The 17,649-nt window shown below is 51.4% G+C and overlaps 1 protein-coding gene across 1 annotated transcript in view; it reads right to left on the bottom strand.

Moving 5' to 3' along the window:
* The window catches only part of BRINP2 (BMP/retinoic acid inducible neural specific 2), a 68,127-nt gene extending 63,132 nt beyond the window's left edge, over positions 1–4,995 (bottom strand). Inside the window, exon 1 of the mRNA XM_055120169.1 lies at positions 4,301–4,995. The gene's annotated coding sequence lies outside the window, so the exon portion shown is untranslated. The remainder of the gene's footprint in view (positions 1–4,300) is intronic.
* Positions 4,996–17,649: the final 12,654 nt, after the last annotated feature.

Raw genomic sequence — 17,649 nt, 5'->3', positions numbered from 1 at the left:
AACAACAAAAGACAACGGAGCAGTTATGGATGAGACACTGCACCTCCCATCTGACGTAGGGTCTACTTCCCGCAGCACCCCACCCCTGCGATGCAGCGGAGCCAGGACTGGGGCCAAGAGTGGGGACCGCTGCTGAGAGCTCGCACCCCCCTCGCCGCTCCCCTGCTCCGGAAGCGGCCAGGCCACTGACCCTGGCATTCGCAGACAGGGAGTCCACGGCCCACTCTCCCGCCCCCAGGGGTGTCCCCGCACGGACCATCCACCCCTGGGGCAGGGTGGCACTTCCCAGAGATGCGCCTGCATCCTCCGGGGGTCCAGGATGCCACCTGGCCCGTGGCCCGGAGTCCGGGCAGCCAGGAACTTTGCTCTGGTGGGCGGGCACTGCAAGGGTGGGCGTGGCATTATAAGTGGGCGTGGTGTGCTGGTGGGTGTGGTATGCAATTGGCTGTGGCCTTCCCGGCGGGCGTGGTGTACTGCAAGGGGGCGTGTCTCCCAGTGGGCGTGGTATGTTATGGGCGTGGCCTGCATGAGACTGGCTTGTTGGGTGGGCGTGGCCTACTGCAAGCGGGCGTGTCTCCCAGTGGGCGTGGTGTGTTGTGGGCGTGGCCTATCAGTGAGCCCGGCTTCCAGGTGGGCGTGGCCACATCTCCATCTGTCCAGTGTCTGCAACCCTGGCCCTTCCTTGGCATTGCCCCCAGGCTGGCACACACAACGGGCTTGACTGAGCCCACCCAGAACCCTGTGACCCCACTTCTGGCACCGGGGGTCCCCCCCACACCTCTGGCTTCTTTTTTGCTGCCTCTCCTTTGCGGCCGCGACAGCCTATGTTTTATTTAAAGGGACAGAGGAGAGGAGAGGAGAAGAGAGGAGAGGTTATGCCCACGTGCATGCTCCAGAATCTTAAGATAGGAAAAGAAACTCCTCTTCCCTCTGCCCACTGCAAGTCGCACCCTCGCTGCCACCCACAGGGGACATTTTGGGGTGGAGAAGAAGAAAAGGCAGAACATCAAGCCGCGACATCAATTCTGTTGCTAAAGAAAACGAGGTTTTTCCTCCTGCTCCCTTGAAATTCCGCGGCTCGGTCCCAAGGTCCTCATCCGAAGGTTTTGATATGCCGTTGACCTTGAGTGTGATTTTGCCCCCTGTTCTACAGAAGGGACTCGAAGCCCGGGGCGTCTGGATACCCGAGGATGAGACAGGGGTTTTTCTGAATCAGAGCACCACTCTTGCCAACGCTTAAGTCAGATAATGAAGCGAGGTGCAACGCATCCTTTCTGGGCCTCGGGGAGTCAGGGACCAAGTCACCCTCCAGCAATCACACCCACCCACCACCTTCCGAGCCTTCTAGAAGCTTCTGCAGTGATCAGTTCTGTTTGTTGTTGAGATGCACACCCACCACACCCCACAAGCCCCCTGTTCCCCACCTTTCCCTGGGTGGCACGACTCAAATGCTCTCTCTTCGGCATTCTCATCATCAAGACCAATCAATCGGGGAGTAATTAGGTCAGTCTTGAGAACCCGAGGAATTGAACTGCTGTAGGGAATCAATCGTGTCGCTCCCATCCCCCATCCCGGGGTGGAGGGTTAAGCCTGCATTTATGACTAAACTGTACGATCACTGGAAGCGAAGGTGTTCTGCACTCATGAAAGCACCCATGTTCCCCGTCGCCCTCCCTCCCCCCCCCCACACTCCCACTCCCAAACTTTCGGGGTCGATGGGTCCTGTGACATCTCAGTGGCTAAGCTCTGAGGTCACTCGGTCCCAGAGGCATCTGGGGGTTGCTTTGAGGAGAACGCCCCCTCACCCCAAATATAGGCTCTGTCTCTCTCTTTGCTCGGGGCTCCTCTGCCTTCCCCTCACCCTTGGCGGCAAAAATTCCTTTGAGCTCTACTTCTTAGGGGTAATCAAAGGCCAATGAGACAGGCAGGGGGAGGCTTAATTATGCGCCTCCTCCCCCAGCCCTACAGGGAAAAGGACTCTCTGGAGATGGGCTAGACACGAGATCTTCTGGTTTTAAGAGAAGGCATTGAAATCGCCCAAAATACCCCGCGAGGGGGTGTGGGGTAACACAAAACCCCAAGCAGGAGACCACCCCGGTGATGCTCTCTCCCGCAGTCAGCAGAAAGCGGCCCCTCAGATCGCTCTGGTTCCCCCTCTAGCCCTGATGCCTTCTGGTTTCCAGGAGCCCTGGAGAGATCCTGAAAAGTGAGGCTGGGAGTTTCAGAGCTATGCCAGGCTCCCCGGAGGCCGGTGGGTACCTCGGGGGAGACAGGATCAGGAGGGGGTGATGACGCAGGAAGTGCTCTGCCCTCTGGCCCAGTAAACAAGCTGTTCCGGGAGGGAAGGAAAGGGGGAAACCCCTCCCTGGATGGACTTTGAGGGGGGATCTTTCTAGGGGAGCCCACAAGTGCCCCTTCCGGGATGCTAGAGCCAGTCCGATTTCTAGTGGAGATGCAAAGGTTGCAGCCCTGTTTGTTTGTTTTTTTCCCCCCTGGGGGGTGGGTGGGCACCCCACTCTCTGCCATCCTTGCAGGAAAAGACCAGAGCCTGGCACCTGCCTCCCTGCTCTCCAATAGGTGCCCGACCTGCCCTCATCCTCTGCCTCCTTCCCTGGGGGGCGGGGGGGGGGGGGAGAGCGGAACCTCATGGGAACTCAGCCCCGGAACAGAGAGCAGCTGAGACCTTGGGAAATCAGAGACTCCACGGACGGCAGCTTTGCTTGGTCATGTCCTGCTCCCAACCCTCCCCCAACACACACACACACACACACACACACACACACACATGCACGCACGCATGCACACACACAGAGGCTGTATGGGAACTTCTTTACAAAGCACAGATTCCCCCCCGCAACGGGGACAAGTAGAGAGCGAAGGACAGCCCAACTCCAGAAAGGCTGTCAGCGGAGAATTCTCTGATGCTTCCAGGGATGCTCGGCGGAGACTGGCCTTGCAAGCGATGGAGAGTTGGGGGGCGGGGGGGAGGTACTCCCTGCCACGAATACACCCTGTTACCTTTAGCCTCCTGATTGGCCCACGCAACTATGTTTGTCCCTGTCAGGGGGACGGGTAAAGGGAGCGGGGGGGGGGGGGGGGGTCCTAATTAACCAGCCATCAGCACAGACTGCCAGAATGGCTCTGCTTTCAAGAACATGAGTTCTGGCTGATGCTTCCACAGTAAGTCCACGTCTGCACACGCACACACACACACACACACACACACACACACACACACAGACCTTGACAGTGCCTCTGTGTGTTGGATGATCCCTGGCTTCGGTCTCCACAGCCTGGGCAAATGAGCTCCCCTCAGAGGGGCCGCCTGGCACCGAGAAAACTCTAGGCTGAGCAGAGACCAAGTTCACGGTCCTGGCTAGGAAGGGACGCTCCCGGCATCTGGGCATCTGGGGCCTGGGCAGAGAGGGTGGCAACACGCTGCCAAGCTTCTTCTTCCCCCCGGCAGCCCGCCGCCTGCATGCAGCTGCGAGCTGGCACGCGCATGCACGCACACACACACACACACACACACAAATACACATACACACACACATGCACGCACGCACGCACGCGTACAACATCGGCGGCAGCGTTCCAGTCTGTGCCCCGATCATAGGAATCTGCTCAGCGGAGCCAGGCTCTGCCCAGGGCATCTCCAGGCAGCTGCCAGGCTCAGTTGCATCGGCGGGAGGGGGCTTCTGCCAGCCTCCTGGGGAGATGTCCTGCCCGCCCACGAGCCTCAGTTTCTCCAATTTGGTGCTGCCTCGGTTGCAGAATCGAGCCCAGGGGGAGACTGACTCCCAGACACAGCCCTCGGAGCAGGGGACCCACATCCCAGCTGAGCTCACAGCTCAGCCCCTGGGCGGGGAGTTCGGGGGGCCCTTCTCAGGAGCACTTAGCACGGCCCCATCCAGCACTTAGCACACTTAGCTCTCCATCACCCCCAGCCCCCCGCAGAGCTGCAGCCGGCTGGGTTCTCTCAGGCTTATATGGGAGTTGCACTAACTTTGAGGACTTAACCCAGGCCACGGCGGCAATCTAGGTCGGGGACAGAACTAGAACCTCGCCGCCAGGAGGCCCTGGGCCACCCCCCCAGCCAGGGTCCTCCCCCCCAAAAAAAAAGTGGGCTCCTCACGCAGAAACAGAGCCAGAGACCGTGGGCTTCCAACCCCCAGGGCAAGACAGTGGCAGGCGCACAAGGGACCCGGGCACGGGAGGGGGGGGGGACACGCAGCCCTTAGACCATGCCGAGGGGCGAGGGAGGGAGAGAGGGAGGGGGAAGCCCGGTGCGCGCGCCTACCTGCACCTGCGGTCCTCTCAGGGGAGTCCTCCAGGCGCGATCAGCTGCTGCCCGCCTGGCCAGCGCCCGGGTGGCCGGTCCTGGAGACGGGGGGGTGCACCATTTCCAACGGCAGCTTTGCAAAGTTTCACACCATGGTCTGCGCGGGCGCCTTCCCGGGCGGGCCCAGGCGCGGCGGTCCCGGGGGTGGTGGTGGTGGTGGTTGGTGGCGGGGGGGGGGGGGGGGTCTCGGGTCCGAATTCGCCGCTGCTGTCAGAGCCCCCGCCTGCGGCCTGCGCGCCGGGCAGCAGCGATCCCGGGTCCAAGCGCCATCCCCGAAGCGGGGCTGTGGGGGTGGTGGTGGGGGGGTGGTGGTGGGGGGCTGTCAAGTGCAAACGCCCCCCGCCCCCGCGCTGGCCGTGCGGGGTGCGGGGCGCCCCCCGATCCGCGCCCCGGAAGAGACACGCCCGCGCTGCCCGCGCTCAGCGACCCCCGCGGCCGCTCGCCGGCCTCGAACCCGCGGCCCGGCCCCGGCCCCGGGAGGGTCCGGCCGCTCGCTCGGCTGCTGCCCGCGGCCCCGGCCCCGCGCGGCAGGTGCGCATCCCCGGCTGGGATGCTCGGCCCTCCCCCCCTCTCCGTGGACCCCCCCCGCCCAAGGGCCGGCGCTGCTGCAGCCCTGGAGGCCCCCGCGGCCGCGCGGCAGCTCGGGCAGGTCAGCGGGCAGCGCCGGCGCCCGCCGCGCGTCTGGCCACAATGCTGCCCGGGCCGCTCGCTCCGGCCTTAACACGGGGCGGCGCAGCCAATGGCGTGCGCCGCCCCGCCCCGCGCCCGCGCCCATTGGCTGCGGCGCCGGCAGGGGGCGGGCCCGGTGGGCGAGCGCGCCGAGGCGGGGCGGCGGGGCTGCGGGGCGGCCGGGGACGGGGGAGGTGGCCCCGGGTCGCGCTGACGGGTGGCAGAGCTCGGGCGCCCACTGCGTTTTCTTCTCCTCTCTTTCTCTCTTTTTTTTTTCTTTTCTTTTTTTTTTTTTGCATCACACCCAGCGATGCTCAGGGCTTCCTTCCTCCTGGCTCTGGACTCAGGAATTGCTCCTGGCGGTGCTCGGGAGATGCTGGGAATCAAACCCAGGGCGTGCAAGGCAAACGCCCTCCCCGCTGCACAATCGCCCCAACCCCTCTTCTCTTTCGGAGGGACAGTGATCAGCCGTCCCCCAGCCCAGGTGGTGTGCGGGCAGCATCGGTCAGCATCTGAGCAGGGGTCGCAGGGTGGGGGTGGGGGGTGGCGGGTGGGCCAGGGAGGGTGCATGTATGACTCTTGGGCGTTTGGGTGCATTTTACCTCCTGGTCCAGGATGGTTTAATTATCAAGGAACCCCCCAGGGCTGGAGCGATAGCACAGCGGGGAGGGCGTTTGCCTTGCACGTGGCTGACCCGGGTTCGATTCCCGGCATCCCATAGGGTCCCCTGAGCACTGCCAGGAGTGATTCCTGAGTGCAGAGCCAGGAGTCAGCCCTGAGCATCGCAGGGTGTGACCCAAAAAGCAAAGAAAAAAAAAAGGAACCACCAAGGGAGAACACACACACACACAAACACACACACACACGCTCATGCATGCACCAGAAAAGGAGAGAGAAGCAAAAGGAAGCAGGTGGGTGAGACCTGCAGTTTAGGGACCTGGACACATCAAAAAGTATTGGGTCCCCACGTCAAAATTGAGACCATATTGGGGCTGGAGCAGTAGCACAGCAGGGAGGGTGTTTGCCTGGCACGTGGCTGACTCTGGCTGGACTTCCGCTCCCAGCATCCCATAGGTGCAGGAAGAAGGAAGAGGAACCAGGAGAGCCAGGAGGAACCCCTGTGCACCGCCGGGTGTGACCCAAAAAGAAAAAAATGAAAAAGGAAGTCAGAAATAAGAAGCAGATTGGAACTATAGCTCCTTAAGGAGCATCCCACTGACCAAAGCTTGGGACAGGTAAGAGTTACTCTATAAAAGGGATTTGGGGGGTTCACATTAAGTGGCTTGGTGGAAAGGGCCCCGGAGCCATGGTGCAGCGGGGACAGCATCCGCCTTGCACGCGGCTAACCCGGATTCAATCCCAGGCATTCCGTATGGTTCCCTGAGCACTTGCCAGGGGAATTCCTGAGTGCAGAGCCAGGAGTAAACCCTGAACATTACTGGATGTGACCTCCACCTCCCACCTCCCCCCACAAAAAAAGCAGAAAAAAAAAAGTCGCTTGGTGAGCGTTTGCCTTGCATGCGAGCCGACCCGGGTTCGATTCCCAGCATCCCATAGGGTCCCCTGAGCACTGCCAGGAGTAATTCCTGAGTGCAGAGCCAGGAGGAACCCCTGTGCATCGGCCAGGTGTGACCCAATAAAGCAAAAGAAAAGAAGAGAAAAGAAAAGAGAAGAGAAGAGAAGAGAAGAGAAGAGAAGAGAAGGAAAGAAGAGAAGAGAAAAGAAAAAAAAGAAAAGAAAAGAAAAGAAAAAAGAAAAGAAAAGAGGGGGCTGGATCGATAGCACAGTGGGTAGGGCGTTTGCCTTGCACACGGCCAACCCGGGTTCGAATCCCAGCATCCCATATGGTCCCCTGAGCACCGCCTGGAGTAATTCCTGAGTGCAAAGCCAGGAGTGACCCCTGTGCATTGCCGAGTGCGACCCAAAGAGAAAAAGAAAAAAGAAAGGAAAGGAAAGGAAAAGAAAAGAAAAAAGAAAGGAAAGAAAAAGAGAAAAGAAAGGAAAGGAACAGAAAAGGAAAGAAAAAAGAAAAGAAAGGAAAGAAAAAAAGAAAAGAGAAAAGAAAAGAAAAGAAAAAAGAAAATGTAAGGTCAGGGAGATGCTATGTTTCTATTTAGTTCCCTTGATGATGAGAGACAGAATCGGGGGGAGGGGGGCTCAATGCACAGGATTAATGAATAGCAAGTAAGAGACATCAAGATCAGCTCAAAAGCACCAGAGAACCAGATGTGTTGAGTGAATGGGAAGTGCTTCTTACCACCCATCCATCACTTAACCCACTGATTCATTACATTCACTTTTTTTTTTCTCTTCTGTGTATCTCACGGGTTTGAGGCTCCTGATCTGTTTGCTTAAGTGACAAAATACGTCGGGATCAGGCGGGCTGGGACAAAACCAAACATATACAACCTAACCTGATTCCTGCTTATTTATCTCCTTGCTTCCTGGAGACAGATGTCTCTGACCTTGGCCAAGGTGATGATGAAATTCTTGGAAAACAGTTAAAAAAAAAAAAAGGCGGACAGATAGTCTCATTGATCCGGGTTAGAATCCCCAGGGGCACAGCGGGTAGGGCATTTTCCTTGCACAAGTCCAACCCGGGTTCGATTCCCAGCATCCCATAGGGTCCCCTGAGCACCGCCAGGAGTGAGTCCTGAGTGCAGAGCCAGGAGTAACCCCTGAGCATCGCCAGATGTGACCCAAAAAGCAAAAAAATAAAAATAAAATAAAATAAATAAAAAATCCCCAGCATCACACGACCAGAGTGATCTCCCAGACACAGCCCCGAGCACAGAGAGCCAAGCTGTGACCGCCCCCCCCCCCAACCAAACCCAAAATTAAATAGTGAAAAGAAGAAATGAGTAAGAGGAAGGAATGGCTAGACAAACCGTTCTCAACTTTAATGGGAGGAAAATTAAATTTTGCCAGATTGCTAAGGGGGGGAGGAAGAAGGAAATGAATTAGAGAAACAGTATGTGTATCTTCTTAAGAGACTCAAGTATGTAAAAGGTATCAGACACAGTGACCAATGGACACAGCGTGGTGAAGTTTTGGCTACAGAATACACAAGTGCCATCACCACACACACACACAGACACATAGACACACAGACACACACACACACACAATATCATTTTCAGCACCCAGGGACTCTTAGCCCTTCCTAGTGCTTCAAAGATAAGCACTCTTTTACCTTCCATCATAAAGAACTGATCACCGTTAAATTGTTCTTTAATGTCACCAACGCAGAAATGTAGAGTGTGCATGCTTTTTAAAAAACTATTATTTTAGAGGCTGGAGCCATAGTACAGCGGGGAGGGTGTTTGCCTTGCACACTGCCGACCCAGGTTGGATTCCCAGCATCCCATAGGGTCCCCCGAGCACCGCCAGGAGTGATTCCTGAGTGCAAAGCCAGGAGGAACCCCTGAGCATCTCCGGTGTGACCCAAAAAGCCAAAAAAAAAATTATTTTAATTTAGAGGGGACTGGAGCGATAGCACAGCAGGTAGGGCGTTTGCTTTGCATGCGGCTGACCCAAGTTCAATTCCTCTGTCCCTCTTGGAAAGCCGGGCAATTCGAGAGTATCCCACCCGCATGGCAGAGCCTGGCAAGCTCCCCATGGCATATTCGATATGCCAAACACAGTCACACAAGTCTCACAAGGGAGACGTTACTGGTGCCCGCCCGAGTAAATCAATGAACAATGGGACAACAGTGCTACAGTGCTACATGCTTTTAAAAAAATATATTATTTTGTTTTAGAGGAGCATGGGACCAAACTCAATGGTGCTCAGGGACCATTCCTTGTTTGATGGCCAGGGGGCGACCCCTAGCGGCACTCAGGGGACCAAATGCAGTGCTGGAGCTCGAACCCATATCTGCCAAAGCAACTGCAAAGCAAGACAAGTGTCACATCTCTTGGCCATCTCTCCACCCCCTCCAGTGCACATACATCCTTTAGAATCTGACTGATGTCACATTTCATTACACCCGTAAGCTTCATCCCTACCGTTGCATGTTCATTTTTCATTGCTCTATAGTATTCCACCCTGTGACTGATTGATGCAAATTTAGGATGTTTCCATGCTTTGTTTACTTGGAATAACCTGCTGGGAATATTGCTGACACACTTCTTTTTCTGTGTTGTGTGTGGGGGGAGATGCAATTGGCTTTCAGGGAGTACAACAAGGATCATGAACCCCTATCAATTTGCTTTTTGGCCGCTCTGTTGAAGAAAAGTTGATGAGGAGTAGTCTGAGGTTTTTTGCGTTTTTTTTTTTTTTTTTTTTTTTTTTTTTTGCTTTTTGGGTCACACCCGGCGATGCACAGGGGTCACTCCTGGCTCTGCAGTCAGGAATCACACCTTGCGGTGCTCAGGGGACCATATGGGATGCTGGGAATCAAACCCGGGTCAGCCATGTACAAAGCAGATGCCCTCCCTGCTGTGCTATCACTCCAGCCCCGCTTTTGTTTTTCTTTCTGGATGATGTTCGGGGGTTACTCCTGGCTCTGCTACTCAGGAATTACTCCTGGCAGTGCTCTGTGAAGCCAGTAATTGCTGGTGGTGCTTGGGGGGACCATATGGGATTCCGGGGATTGAACCTGAGTCGGCTGTGTGCAAGGCAAATGCCCTCCCCTCTGGACTCGCCTCTGAAGTCTGCTCTCTGCATTCATAGCATAAGCAGGAACTGCAAAGGTCCTCACACCTGAGCAACACTAAGGCATATGTGTTCCTTCCCCAATCACATTTACTCTTCTCAAGTACTCTGGAAAATATGGAGTATTGTTTGCATTTACCAAATAAATAAATAAATAAATAAGGGCTGGAGCAATAGCACAGCGTGGAGGGCATTTGCCTTGCATGCGCCTGACCTGGGTTCGATTCCCAGCATCCCATATGGTCCCCTGAGCACTGCCAGGGGTAATTCCTGAGTGCAGAGCCAGGAGTAACCTCTGTGCATCACTGAGTGTGACCCAAAAAGAAAAGAGAGAGAGAGACAGACAGACAGACAGACAGAGACACACACACACACAAAGAGAGAGAGAGAGAGAGAGAGAGAGAGAGAGAGAGAGAGAGAGAGAGAGAGAGAGAGAGAGAGAGCGAGCGCTGTCAGAGAAGCTATGAGCAAAAGAAATAAAGAAATGATGGGACAGATAAGACTGGAGATTGTTCAGGGCTGGAGCAATAGCACAAGGGTAGGGCATTTGCCTTGCACGTGGCCGACCCGGGTTCAATCCCCAGCATCCCATAGGGTCCCCTGATCACTGCCAGGAGTAATTCCTGACTGCAGAACCAGAAGTAACCTCTGAGCATTGCTGGGTGTGACCCAAAAAGAAATAAGAAAGAAAGAGAGAAAGAGAGAGAGAAAGAAAGAAAGAAAGAAAGAAAGAAAGAAAGAAAGAAAGAAAGAAAGAAAGAAAGAAAGAAAGAAAGAAAGAAAGAGAGGAAAGAAGGAAGGAAGGAAAAGGAAGAAAGAAAGAAAGAAAGAAAGAAAGAAAGAAAGAAAGAAAGAAAGAAAGAAAGAAAGAAAGAAAGAGAAAGAAAGAAAGAAAGAAAAAGAAAGAAAGAAAGAAAGAAAGAAAGAAAGAAAGAAAGAAAGAAAGAAAGAAAGAAAGAAAGAAAGAAAGAAAGAGAAAGAAAGAAAGAAAGAAAGAAATAGAAAGACTGGAGATTTTTCTGCAGACCTGGGAATGATCCAGAGAAATGGAGGGTGGAAGAAGTTCTAGGTGGCCAAGACCGTGCAGGAAGACATCCCATAGCCACTGGGCCTTGATTTGCCTGGGATGGATCCAGGCATTATCCCGAAGGGGACCGCTCAAGTCACCTTCCAAGAGAAGCAATGACTTGAGTCTTCACCAGCTAGACCAAAGCGTGGACTTGATCCCGTTGGAAAAAAGGGAAACTTCCACGGGACTGGATGCCAGCAGGGACTTGCCAAGCTCAGCTTGGTGCCTGGGCACAGAGGTCAACAGCCAGGAAAGCGTTTAGAAAGTCTTGGAAGCGCCAGGAATGAGGTCATCGGTACTGGAATAGAAGCGGTGGGATCGTAGGAGGAACATGGGAATCGGTGTAAGCCAGAGTCAATTTTATCGCCATGTTTATTGTTCATAATATTTGCTTGGAGGGGCTGGAGCGATGGCACCATGGGGAGGGCGTTTGCCTTGCATGCGGCTGACCCGGGTTCGAGTCCCAGCATCCCACAGGGTCCCCTGAGCACGACCAGGAGAGATTCCTGAGTGCAAAGCCAGGAGTCAGCCCTGAGCATCGCCGGGTGTGACCCAAAAAGCAAAATAAATAAATAAATAAACAAACAAATAAGTAAATTAAAAAAAAAAACATGTTTGTGATATCCTGCAGAAGGTCTTAATGGCCCCTGCCAAAACAGAACAGTCTTCACACTCTTTCCTCTGTGGATACTTTTTTTGTAGCATTTTCAGCAATTTTTTATAACAAACCATACAAAATATATTATTTCGGTTGTGCTTTGGGACAAGTTTGGGGGCTGGGATGGAAACGTCCCAAATATGGTGGTGGGAAGGTGTCATGGCGGTGGGACTGGTGTTGGAATATAAAATGTCATCAAATATTGTGAACTACCTTCACTGTCACTGTCATCATCCCTTTGCTCACTGATTTGCTCGAGCGGGCACCAGTCACGTCTCCACGGTGAGACTTGTTGTGACTGTGTTTGGCATCTCGAATACGCCACGGGGAGCTTGCCAGGCTCTGCCGTGCAGGCGAGATACTCTGGGTAGCTTGCTCGGCTCTCCGAGAGGGGCGGAGGAATCGAACCAGGGTGGGGCGCGTGCAAGGCAAATGCCCTAGACGTGAACTACCTTATAAAATGAGATTTAAAAAAAAAAAAGAAATTCAATTCTCTTCCCACAGACCTTTGCGAAACTCAGACCCATCCCAGAAATGTCGGGAAAGGCTTAAGACCTCAACTTCTTGCCGACTTTCCATCCTTCCAACATGCTACCCATTTTATTTGATTTTTGGATGACTTTTTTCCCCCCCATGTCCATTTTCAATGGCCGTTTTCAATGGCCATTTAATTCATGCTCTCTTTCCCTTGCAAATGCAAATTTGCAAAAGCAGGTCAAGTTGAAAGGCAGAGATACTGACTTAGTAGAAAATCAAGGGGCTGGAGCAATAGGACAGGCGGGAGGGCATTTACCTTGCACCCTGCCAACCGGGTTGGGTTCCAGCATCCCATATGGTTACTAGAGCATCACCAGGTGTGACTCAAAAAGCAAAAAAAAAGAAAATCAACCCAAAAGAATGCTTTCCTTGTTTTTTTTTATAGGGTTTTATATATATTTATACAACACTATATTTCTTGTATATTAAAACATATATTAATACACATTGATACTTATATATTAAAATATATTTATATATCTTTATATACATATTAAATATATATTTAGGGCTATATATAAATTTATATTTATATATAAATATATATGATTCATTATATATTATATGTTTATTATATATACATTTATCGTATATAAATTTATATATAATATAATGTATATAGAAAATATTTACATATAAATTTATTTATATTTATTTTATTTATTTATATTTATATATATAAATTTTGGCGGGGCTGGAGTGATAGTACAGCGGTAGGGTGTTTGCTTTGCACGCAGCTGACCCGGGTTCGATTCCTCCATCCCTCTCAGAGAGCCCGGCAAGCTACCAAGTATCCCGTCCGCAAGACAGAGCCTGGCAAGTTCCCCATGGTGTATTCAATATGCCAAAAACAGTCACAACAAGTCTCACTATGCAGACATGACTGGTGCCCGCTCAAACAAATCGATGACCAATGGGAAGATAGTGCCATACAGTGCTATATATATTTATATTTATCTATATAAATTTATATATATAAAACCCTAAACTATATGAAATATATAAGACCCTAAAAAGTGTATATAACCCTAAAACATATATATGTGTACACATACATATATGTGTATATGTACATATATGTGCATATATACACATATATATTGTTTATATATGAATATATATATATATATCACCAGAGTTACAATGTTGTTCATGAGAGCTGGAGTGATTGCACAGCGGGTAGGGCATTTGCCGGACACGTGGCCGACCCAGGTTCGATCCCTGCATCCCATAGGGTCCCCTGAGCACTTCCAGGAGTAATTCCTGAGTGCAGAGCCAGGAGGAACCCCTGAGCATCGCTGGGTGGGACCCAAAAAGAAAAAAAAGAAACTGTTCATGATTGGGTTTCAGTCTTACATGCTCCAATATCTGTCCCTTCACCAGGGTACCTTCCCCACCACCAATGTCCTCTCAGTATTCCTTCTGCCACCCTTCCCCCAACCAGTCTCTGTGGGGGGCATTTCCCACAACCCCCCCTTTCTCCTTTCAGGCATTATGGTTTGCAATATAGGTACAGAGAGGTGATTTTGTTTCTTCCTTTATCTATTGCCAGCATGCAGTTCTGATGTAGAGTAATCATTTCCTTTGACACCTCGAAAGAAACAGTGACCAAGATACAAAGACAGCCCACAGATCGGGATAAAATTAATTATGCAATCCCCAATCTGCTAAAGGGTTAATGTCCAAGAAATAGAAGAAATTAGAAAAAAAAAAAAAAGAAGGCATGGGTAGAACTTGACTAGAAAAAAAAAAAAAGAAAATCCAACCCCGTCATAAAATGGGAAGAAATGAACAGAAACTTCCTCAAAGAAGAGATACCAAAGGCCAAGAGACACATGAAAAAATGCCCTATAAGATTTCTTGGGTTTTCTAACTTGATTTGACGCTTCAGAAAATTAGCAGCAGTTGAGAATGACTGAAGATTAGAACAAATCCTTTTTGGTCCAGTGGGATCACATCACAACACAGCTTGAGGCTAAAGGGCCACTTCCTGGCTCTTGTTCTGGGGTTACCAGGGTTTTGCAAAACAACTGCCTTATGTTACTATCCCTGGGGGCCAGGAGGAAAATATTTTTTTCTTTTTTTTCTTTTTGGGTCACACCCAGCCATGCACAGGAGTTCCTCCTGGCTCTGCACTCAGGAATTACCCCTGGCGGTGCTTGGGGGACCCTATGGGATGCTGGGAATTGAATCCAGGTTGGCTGCATGCAAGGCAAACGCCTTACTCGCTGTGCTATTTTCTTAAAATATTTTATTTTATTTTCATAAATTGTTTACAAGCATTTATTACATCTATTCCTTGCAGAGCCTGGCAAGCTCCCTGTGCCGTGTTCGATATGCCAAAAGCAGTAACGATAGGTCTCATTCCCCCTGACCCTGAAAGAGCCTCCAATCTTTGGGAAAGACGAGTAAAGAGAGGCTGCTAAAAATCTCAGGGCTGGGAGGAATAGAGACGTTACTGGCACCCGCTCGAGTACATCAACGAACAACGGGATGACAGTGAGACCGTGATGCAGTGATTCCAACACCAGTCTCACCACATCACAACTTCCCACCACTATGTTGGAGGTAAATGTTTCTTCCTGACGGTCATGTCTGGCTTACAAATATTGACTGAATGAGTGACTATAATCCGGGAAGTCCAGTGATTATTTTTAGGTGTTCATGGGTGCACCATTAGTACATGGAGGAGGGGCCTGAGCAGGTAGGGAGTTTGCGTTGTTAATCCCTAGGGTCCCCTGAGCACCGCCAGGAGTCATTCCTGAGTGTAGAGCCAGGAGGAGCCCTGAGCATCACTCCCTGTGGCCCCCAAACAAAACAAAACAATGTCCTTTTGCATTAGAGAGAGAGATTTTGGGGGGTGTGGTGCCAGGGATCAAACCCAGGAAATCACACATGCAGGTAAGAGTTCCCCACCTCTGTCCAAGGGGTAACAGAATGATAAGGACCAGGTTTTGTAAGTCAGTAGTGGATTAATTTTTTTTTACAGTGGTTTGCAATGCTACATGGTATCATACTTGAGCTATTTTTTACATATATCAGATTTAAAAGGCTGAAAGATATTAAATATATATTTATTTTAGATAGATATTATGTATTAATTATATACATAATTTAAGTTGGTTTTTTTTTTTTTGGTTTTTGGGTCACACCCGGCGATGCACAGGGGTTACTCCTGGCTCTTCACTCAGGAATCACCCCTGGTGGTGCTCAGGGGACCCTATGGGATGCTGGGATTAGAACCCGGGTCGGCCGAGTGCAAGGCAAACGCCCTACCCGCTGTGCTATCACTCCAGCCCCAGTATTTTTTTTTTTTAATCACACCTGGCGATGCTCAGGGGTTACTCCTGGCTCTGCACTCAGGAATTACTCCTGGCGGTGCTCGGGGGACCCTATGGGATGCTGGGAATTGAACCTGGGTTGGCTGCGTGCAAGGCAAATGCCCTCCCCGCTGTGCTATCGCTCCAGCAATATGTATATAATAAAATTATATATAATATATTATAATATAATAAATATGTATATAATAAAATTATATACATATTTTATTCTTTGTTTTAGAGGGAAAATCTTTCACTTCTGTTTTTTTTGTGTGTGTGTGTCACACTGGGCAATGCTCAGGGGTTACTTTACTTTTGTTTTGCTTTTGGGGTCACACCTGGTGATGCTCAGGGGTTCCTCCTGGCTCTGCACTCAGGAATTATTCCTGGCGGTGCTTGGGGGAACATGTGGGATGCCAGGGATCAAACTGGGTTGAGCTCATACAAGGCAAATGCCTTTCTGATGCACAATCACTCCGACCAGTACAGCGGGGAAGGTGTTTGCCTTGCACGTGGCTGACCCGGGTTCGATTCCCAGCATCCAATAGGATCCCCTGAGCGCTGCCAGGGGTAATTCCTGAGTGCATGAGCCAGGAGTAACGCTTATGCATTGCCGATGTAACCCAAAAAGCAAAAATAAATAAATAAATAGATAAATAAAATCAAACAAATAAAAAAGCAAATAAGGCCTCATTGAAAACATTGGCATGTTAAATTCCTAGAGTAGGAACGATTTACAAATAGTTTAATAGCACTGAAGCTTTAATCTAGCATGGGATAAATGGTGTGGAAGGGGTCTATATATAGTTGAAATAAGTCATCAAAATCATATGATAAAAAGCTACTAAGCAGGGTCTGGAGCGATAGCACAGCGAGTAGGGTGTTTGCCTTGCACTCGGCCGACCCGGGTTCGATTCCCAGCATTCCATAGGGTCCCCCGAGCACCGCCAGGGGTGATTCCTGAGTGCAGAGCCAGGTGTAACCCCTGTGCATAGCTGGGTGTGACCCAAAAAGCAGGGGGAAAAAAAAAAAAGCTATTAAGCAGACACACACACACACACACACACACACACAGATGCAACCTCCTTGCTTCTGCTTACTGTATATGGTCTTGGTTTTATTAAATTTAGGGGGCAGGATGAATACCTCCTAAGTGATCCAATCTACAAATTTTTGGGGGGCGTCAAACCAGCTATGCTCATGGGTCACTCCTGGCTCTGCACTCAGGAATCACTCCTGTTGGCGCATGGGGGACCCTATGGGATGCTGGGGATTGAACCCAGGTCAGTCGCTTAACAAGGCAAACACCCTCCCTGCTGTACTATCACTCCAGCCAAAATTATTACACATGTTCTACCACTGAATCACGGTTGTCACGTAATAACAACAGCAAAACCAGGGTCAGAGAGGACAGGGGTGAAGGCACTGGCCTTGCCTGTCACCGCTGACCCAGGTTCGATCCCGGGCCCTGCCCCTGGTCCCCAGACACCCCTAGGAGTGATCTCTGAGCACTGTCAGGTATGGTCCTCAAAGAACCCAAAAGCTTAAAAAAGATTTTTTTTTGGTTCTGTTTGATTTTCTGGGGGTCTTTTTAATGAAAAAGACAGCAGCTGCCCCGCGCCTCCTTGAAGGGCGTTTGCATGTTCAAATCGCTCCTGCTTGTTTCTCGCCTCTGTTCTAATTTGGATCTGCTGGTCACAGGCTTGGCCCGCGCCCAAGAATCACCCTTTATTCCTTTTCTACTTGGGAAGGCTGCTTAGAAACTCGCAGAGCTCCTTCCAGCCCTGTTGACCTGCCTGTCTCAAAGGAAGGGACTTGGTGGTTTTATTGGCCCGGAGTTCTCTGCTCGCTCTGGGTGCAAACCTGTCTCCCCAACGCCCCCTGAGCTCCAAGGCCCTTGCTAGCCCGGTTCCAAGGAGAGGAAGAGAAGGCAGCAGGCTGGCTGGCTGCGGGCGGGGGTGGGCGGGAGTCTCATTCCCCAGTTCTCAGTACTGTACTCAGTACCCAGACTCGCCTCTCCTGGCTAATCATAGAATTTCATCCAGTTATTTCTGCAAAGTTGGAAGTTGAGTTCCACGCACGCATATATGCATGCATGCATGCACGCATGATCCAATCTACAAATCTATCTTGCGGGGGTGAGGGGAGGGAGAGAGAGAGAGAGAGATCCCCCTGCCCTTGCACACACACACTCACGCACACGCACACGCACACACACACACTCAACCCCGCTCCTGGGAATAAGCGCCCCACGTGCGCGCGCGCGCGCGTGTGCCTGTGCGTGTGTGTATATGCATGTGTGTGTGCGCGCGCGCGCGCGTGTGTGTGTGCATGTGCGTGTCCTTCCCGAGCCACCGGGACGCCGCCGCCGCCGCGACCGGAGACACTTGGCATCGC

This window comes from Sorex araneus, chromosome X (genome assembly GCF_027595985.1).
Source record: "Sorex araneus isolate mSorAra2 chromosome X, mSorAra2.pri, whole genome shotgun sequence".
Lineage (NCBI taxonomy): Eukaryota > Metazoa > Chordata > Mammalia > Eulipotyphla > Soricidae > Sorex > Sorex araneus.
The sequence above is the reverse complement of the archived record's forward strand: the minus strand, read 5'-3'. Positions and strand labels throughout refer to the sequence as shown.